A 7,978-nucleotide genomic window follows, 5' to 3' on the forward strand; every position below is an offset into this window, starting at 1 on the left:
AGGCTGCTATTCTCCCATGGAGACGATCGTAGAGATGCTGGATGTAGTCCTGTGGAACGGCTTGCCATGCCATTTCCACCTGGCGCCTCAGTTGGACCAGCGTTCGTGCTGGACGTGCAGACCGCGTGAGACGACGCTTCATCCAGTCCCAAACATGCTCAATGGGGGACAGATCCGGAGATCTTGCTGGCCAGGGTAGTTGACTTACACCTTCTAGAGCACGTTGGGTGGCACGGGATACATGCGGACGTGCATTGTCCTGTTGGAACAGCAAGTTCCCTTGCCGGTCTAGGAATGGTAGAACGATGGGTTCGATGACGGTTTGGATGTACCATGCACTATTCAGTGTCCCCTCAACGATCACCAGTGGTGTACGGCCAGTGTAGGAGATCGCTCCCCACTCCATGATGCCGGGTGTTGGCCCTGTGTGCCTCGGTCGTATGCAGTCCTGATTGTGGCGCTCACCTGCACGGCGCCAAACACGCATACGACCATCATTGGCACCAAGGCAGAAGCGACTCTCATCGCTGAAGACGACACGTCTCCATTCGTCCCTCCATTCACGCCTGTCGCGACACCACTGGAGGCGGGCTGCACGATGTTGGGGCGTGAGCGGAAGACGGCCTAACGGTGTGCGGGACCGTAGCCCAGCTTCATGGAGACGGTTGCGAATGGTCCTCGCCGATACCCCAGGAGCAACAGTGTCCCTAATTTGCTGGGAAGTGGCGGTGCGGTCCCCTACGGCACTGCGTAGGATCCTACGGTCTTGGCGTGCATCCGTGCGTCGCTGCGGTGCGGTCCCAGGTCGACGGGCACGTGCACCTTCCGCCGACCACTGGCGACAACATCGATGTACTGTGGAGACCTCACGCCCCACGTGTTGAGCAATTCGGTGGTACGTCCACCCGGCCTCCCGCATGCCCACTATACGCCCTCGCTCAAAGTCCGTCAACTGCACATACGGTTCACGTCCACGCTGTCGCGGCATGCTACCAGTGTTAAAGACTGCGATGGAGCTCCGTATGCCACGGCAAACTGGCTGATACTGACGGCGGCGGTGCACAAATGCTGCGCAGCTAGCACCATTCGACGGCCAACACCGTGGTTCCTGGTGTGTCCGCTGTGCCGTGCGTGTGATCATTGCTTGTACAGCCCTCTCGCAGTGTCCGGAGCAAGTATGGTGGGTCTGACACACCGGTGTCAATGTGTTCTTTTTTCCATTTCCAGGAGTGTATATGAGGTATCAACCGTCACAGATAAAATGCTTGATGGACGGGAATCTGTGGAATTTGTACATTTTGCATGTAGTCAAAACTAATAGCAAGTACATTGGGCTCGCCTATGCTTTTGGTTTCTTCTGTAAGCTTAGTATGGAATTTTAGGGCTCTTCTCTCTTGAACCACTAACCACTATCTCTCCAAGTGGCACATAGCTTTGCAACATCGTTAAGGTGAAGTATTCCCATTTTCATTGTCTGCTCTTCACAAGGTCATCCAAAATGCAAACTGAAATTTTCCTTGAAAAATGTTGCCTAAGGTGACCTTCGTCTGGGGCTGATTATCCTTAATCAACTTATAAATCACTACCAGGTGTTCCGGTATGAAATGAGCATTTTTTTTATTTTTTTATTTTTTTTAATTAATTAATTTATTTATTTTTTTTGTGAAAATGAAACACTAATTTTGAATTGAAAAGTAAAAACATTTTATTCAAAGTACTGACCATTGCTTTCTATACATTTTGACCACCTTTCTGGCAATTTGTGGACACCACACCAATAGAAATGCTAATCTTTTGAAGCAAACCAATCAGACACCCAATTTTTGACTTCTTCATAGGAAATGAAGTGTTCATCAGATAATGCGTGTCCCATTGATGAAAACAAATGGTAGTCGGAAGGGGCCAAGTGTGGTGAATACGGCAGGTGGGGTAGCGGCTCCCAGCCAAGTGTTTTGATTGTATCTTGAACCAGTTTTGCTTTGTGTGCAGGTGCATTGTCGTGTAAAAAAATTACTTTGCCATGTCTTCTGGCCCATTAAGGTCTTTTTTTGATCAATGCATAGTTCAAATTGATCATTTGTTGTCTGTAGCGATTAGTATTCATAGTTTCACCGGGTTTTAGAAGCTCATGATACACCTCACCTTTCTGATCCCACCAAACACAGAGAATTGTCTTCTTTCCGAATCGATCTGGTTTTGCAGTCAATGTTGATGGTTGTCCCGGATTAACCCATGATTTTTCCCGTTTAGTATTCTTAAAATAAATCCATTTTTCATCGCCAGTAACAATTTGATGCAAAATTGATTTTCTTTCATGTCTTTGAAGCAAAATTTGACAAATGGTTTTTCGGTTTTCCATCTGTCTTTCATTCAATTCATGTGGCACCCATTTTCGACACTTTTGGATCATTCCCATAGCTTTCAAACGGTCAGAAATTGTTTGTTGTGCAACATTTAGCATTGCTGCCATTTGCTTCTGACTCAAAGTATCATCTTCACCCAGTATTGGTTGCAATTCGGCGTCTTCGAACTTTTTTGGTGGTCTTCCACGTTCTTTATTTCTTACATCAAAATCATTATTTCTGAACGTTGAAACTGCCTTTTGCATGTTGCTTCTGATAAAGCATGATCACCATATGCCTCAACAAGCATTTGATGCAACTCCTCAGCACTTTTTTTCAAATGAAAACAAAAAATTAATGCTTTTCACAAATCATCACTTTCTGGTACAAAATTTGACATTGTTAACACAATGAAAACATATACATATGATGTTTGTTCCATGTCTCGATGTATACTAAATATCTTTGACAGATGTCCAAACAAATGTTCCCTATCCAAACATTTGTATCTTAACGCTCATTTCATACCGGTACACCTGGTAGAATGTTAAATCTGACATCTAAATGTTTAGTGCCCTTGCCAGCATAATTACTTCTTTTTAGTGGTAAACTTTCAATGTTTTACCGCATAGCTTCTCCAGTTTCTGCTGGAACAGCTCACTTGACATGCTACAAGAACTTCACTTATGTAACCAAGCATCTGACTTGTGGCTTCTAGCATTAAAAGATGTGCCTACTCTGCAGAACATCTGAATGTTCTTAACTTCATGTAGGATATTTCGTGACTGGGACCCTTTTAGCATGTAGCGTCTCAGTTAAAAAACACAAGTGAATAAAAATTGTGACTTAACATGTTGTCATTGTGGTACTCAAACTGAAGACTATTTCCCCTGCTACAGTTCCCTGTGCCAGTCTGTCATGCACAAGACTCATCATCTCTGCATAAGCACTGCACCCTAAATCTGTATGAACCTGAGTGCTGTAGTCTAGCCATGGCTTTATGGCTTTCCATGATTCTTACCATCCACACATCCCTTCCAGTTTCAAGATAAATATTCCTTGATGCCTCAAGATATGTCACATCAAACAGACCTTTAAGTTGGTCAAGTTGCACCATAAATTTCTTTATTCATCAATTGAATTCAGTACTTCCTCTTTGGTTATCTTGTCTACCTACTGTTTCTTCAACTTTCATCTGTTGTAACCACATTTCAAATGCTTCTACACTCTTCTTGTCTGTATTGCTTATCATTCATCTTTCCCTTCCGTATAAGACTGTATTGCCCAACAAATACATTGTGAAAAGACTTCCTGACACTTAAATTTATATTTTATGCTGACGTATTTATCTTCCTCAGGAACAGCTTTCTTGTAGTTGCTAGTCTGCATCTTACATCCTCTCTGCTTCTGCAACTATCAATTTTTTTTACAGGCCAAAAAACGGAACTCGTCTACAATCTTTATTGTTTTATCTCCTAATTCAATTTTCTCAGCATCATCTGATTTAATTCAACTACACTCTATCATCCTTGTTTCGCTTTTGTTGATATGTATTATAACTCCTTTCAAAAACTCTATGAATTTCATTCAACTGAACTTCCAAGCCCTATGTCATTTCTGCCAAAATTACAGTATCATTGACAAATCTTAAAAGTTTCTATTTCTTGTCTCTGAACTTCAGTTCCCTTCCAAATGTCTCCTTTGTTTCCTTCAGAACTTACTCAGTGTACAGACTGAAAATATCATAGGAATTATGCCACAGCCCTGTCTCATTCCCTTCTCAGTTACTGCCTCCCTTTCCTATCCTTCCCTTATGACTACAGTTGGTACATGAAATGTAATATTAACAGAAAAAATATACATAGTTATGGTACCATAGGATAGTCAAATATCCACCAAATGTTTTCCTGATCCTATCAGAAGAGTCTAATTCACTGTGGTGTCACACTGTACAGTAACACATTACAACAAGTATAAATTGCTTTGCAGCTAATATTTGAGGGAAAAATAAAGACAATCTTTATACAAACTGTTTTTGTTCTGTACAAGAATATGTAAAAGCTGTAATATTTATTCAAATCTAAATCAATCACTGAACCAAAGTATAAGCATATTTTTCTCTTTTGTTTGTAACTATTTTTTATTTTGTTTCAGATCAACTAAGGACCACATCAAGTTAATTATTTATTTCTCTTTTCCATTGTCCTTTTCCTGAATGAGCTCTTTACCTCTCAGCTGACCATCTGACTGCAGTAATTTTCAGTTTGTGTCAATTTTCAGGAAAATCTCTGATTTTGTTGACTTCTAGTCTGAAACTGTCCCATTGATTAATGTCACCTGTTCAATCTGCATTTCTTATAATTGTAAGTCCATTTTTGTCTTGCCTCCCCACCCAATTTCTTTGTCTGTTTTGGAAGAATGTATGAATCTTCTTTGTTAATCCATCTTCCTTCATTCTGTCTAGATGTCCATAGAGTGTTAGATGTCTTTTCCTATTCTAATCTGCTTTAGGGAAGAGTGAGTATATTTCCTTATTCAGTATCAAAATGCAATTGCCACCTTTATTCTCGACTGGACCTAACATTTTCCTGAAAATTCTTATTTCGAACTTTTACAAATCTTCTGACAACCAGATAAAAGTAGTGTTTCTGACACATGGAGGATTTCTAGTTTTACAACTGTGTTACAATATCTTTATTTAATATCTTTAGAAAAAACATTTTTATTGTATATATGTCTCACTTTCACATATGATCTTTTCGTTTTTTCAGTTATGACTTTGATTGCTTCTTTTTCACTTTTATGTTTTCACCCAGATATTTAAGTTTCCTCCTGTGGGCCTCACCTTGACGTGGTAGGAGGGCTCAGTACCCAGTGATCCGGATGTTTGGTCCAGAGAAGTCTAGTTCACTAGCTTGATGGATGGGAAGAGGTGAGGGGAAGCTAAGATGGACCTACAACAGATAAAGAAGGTAAGAACACTGAAATCACAATTCCCTGTCCTCCAGGACTAGAGGTTAGCTAGAGGCCAGTAGACTCTACTGGTATAAAAAATTAACCTCTTACTGGCTTCTGCTGATAATGGAATTAAGAAGCTGAAGCCAGAACAGGTTCCTCAAACCTAACTTATGAATTTAGATGATGATGATGATATTGATAACACCAGCCTCTATGGCCGAGCGGTTCTAGATGCTTCAGTCTGGAACCACGCTGCTGCTATGGTTGCAGGTTCGAATCCTGCCTCGGGCATAACTCTGTGTGTTGTCCTTAGGTTAGTTAGGTTTAAGTCGTTCTAAGTCTAGGGGACTGATGACCTCATATGTTAAGTCACATAGTGCTTAGAGCCATTTGATATTGATATTTAAAGTTTTTTGTCATCTTGATGTTACCATACTTGGCTTTTAAATTTATTAGTGAGTTACATTCATTGGTCATGTTTCCTGTCTTTTTGAAATTATGCTTTGTTATGGCTTTTTGACCAGACCAAAAGCACTTGTATAACTTTCACTGCAAGCTAAAGTTGGACCAATAAATATACAATGCAATCTACTGGCACAATATTGCTGGAGTATGATTGCTGTGTTCCACATTACTACTTTCATCCCTGGAACTTCCACAAAGTCATGACTGAGAACTTCATAAAAAAGTCTTGAAAAATTGATTTTGGTGTAAACCATTTCATTCCAAAGCAATGTTTCAAATGATAGAGAGGTATTAAAAGATTCATACTGAAATTCCCAAATAGTGGTACAAGTTTTTATTATACAGCATATTTCTTCCTGGTGAAGTTTACAGAATAGTTGTACAAAAGCAAACTTAATACAATTCACAGAGCTATTTAATAGCTAGTTATGAGTGTTGCTAATTTATATTTACAGTAGACAATAAATCAGTATGAAACTTCCTGGTAGATTAAAACTGTGTGCCCGACCGAGACTCGAACTCGGGACCTTTGCCTTTCACGGGCAAGTGCTCTACCATCTGAGCTACCGAAGCATGACTCACGCCCGGTCCTCACAGCTTCACTTCTGCCAGTATCTCATCTCTTACCTTCCAAACATTCTGGAAACATCCCCCAGGCTGTGGCTAAGCCATGTCTCCGCAGTATCCTTTCTTTCAGGAGTGCTAATTCTGCAAGGCTCGCAGAAGAGCTTCTGTATAGTTTGGAAGGTAGGAGACGAGATACTGGCAGAAGTGAAACTGTGAGGACCGGGTGAGAGTCGTGCTTCGGTAGCTCAGATGGTAGAGCACTTGCCCGCGAAAGGCAAAGGTCCCGAGTTCAAGTCTCAGTCTGGCACACAGTTTTAATCTGCCAGGAAGTTTCATATCAGTGCACACTCCACTGCAGAGTGAAAATCTCATTCAATAAATCAGTAATTTCTCACCTAGTAATGATGACTTCTCAATGTACTGTAATATACACATTCATTCACACATCATGTTTGGTCAGTCCCATCAGGGATTTAGAATGAGTCAAGTTATGCATTAAAAGGCAGAAGCAACCACTGCTGGTTACTTCTGTAAAGTATACAAAAACAGATTATGACTAGTACTAATCTACTCAAACTGATAATTATTGAAATTACTTCTAGATTTTATGTCTGTGTTAGGAGGAAAACAGATACTCTGAAATAGCCACTGCTCCTGTCTCTATACTACTCAGCTGCATTATTATCCAATACCTCAAACAAAGCATTTTAGCCTTGCACACACCACTATTGGCTATCTATGTATTGACAAAATCAGGATCTATCTGATGGATGTAATAGAGTTAGGCACAGTTAATGTTCCTAAGAATTCAGATATATTGTAGAAGGAGTGGTTTTCTTTTGCTTTGTATTTGACTAATTTGGTATTTTATTAACTTCACACAGTATTCTTATTGGATACTCCTGTAGGGATAGGCAGATCGGAGGGGGAGGGGGCAGGTAGAGGGAGGGTCATTTGAACCCTCCCCTCCCAGCAGCACAGGGACCAGTGCTGAAAAAGTTCGAGTCTTCATAACTCGTGATTGCGACTCCAAGATGGTGAGTGAAAGAGTGGACTGTTTGTGGATTAGGTCTCCCGTGCCATTTCCTCTCACAGTGCCAATCCTCCCACCACCCCCAAAAACCAGCCACAAAGGAGTGGCCCCTTCATCACCCAGTACCACCCCAGACTGCAACAACTGAGCCATATCCTTCGCCAGGGCTTTGATTACCTATCATCATGCCCTGAAATGAGGGACATCCTACCTGAGATACTTCCCACCCCTTCTAAAGTCGAGTTCTGTCACCCACCCAACCTCCACAACATCCTAGTCCATCCCTATGCCACTCCAAATTCCAAGCCCTTGCCACAAGGATCATACCCCTGTGGAAGACCGAGGTGCAAAACCTGCCCTATTCACCCACCCAGCACTTGCTATTCCAGTCTTGTCACAGGCTTATTCTGCCCCATCAGGGGCTAGGCCCCCTGTGGAAGCAGCCATGTCATTTACCAGCACTGCTGCAGTCATTGCACAGCTTTTTACATTGGTATGGCCACCAAACTTCTGTCCACCAAGTTGAGCGGCCACTGCCAAATTGTGGTCAAGGCAGTTGAACATAAAACACTTGATTTTAATGGCTGCTTAGCTACCTGAGCCATCTGGATCC

The sequence above is a fragment of the Schistocerca piceifrons genome, chromosome 6 (assembly GCF_021461385.2).
Source record: "Schistocerca piceifrons isolate TAMUIC-IGC-003096 chromosome 6, iqSchPice1.1, whole genome shotgun sequence".
NCBI classification, from domain to species: Eukaryota; Metazoa; Arthropoda; class Insecta; order Orthoptera; family Acrididae; genus Schistocerca; species Schistocerca piceifrons.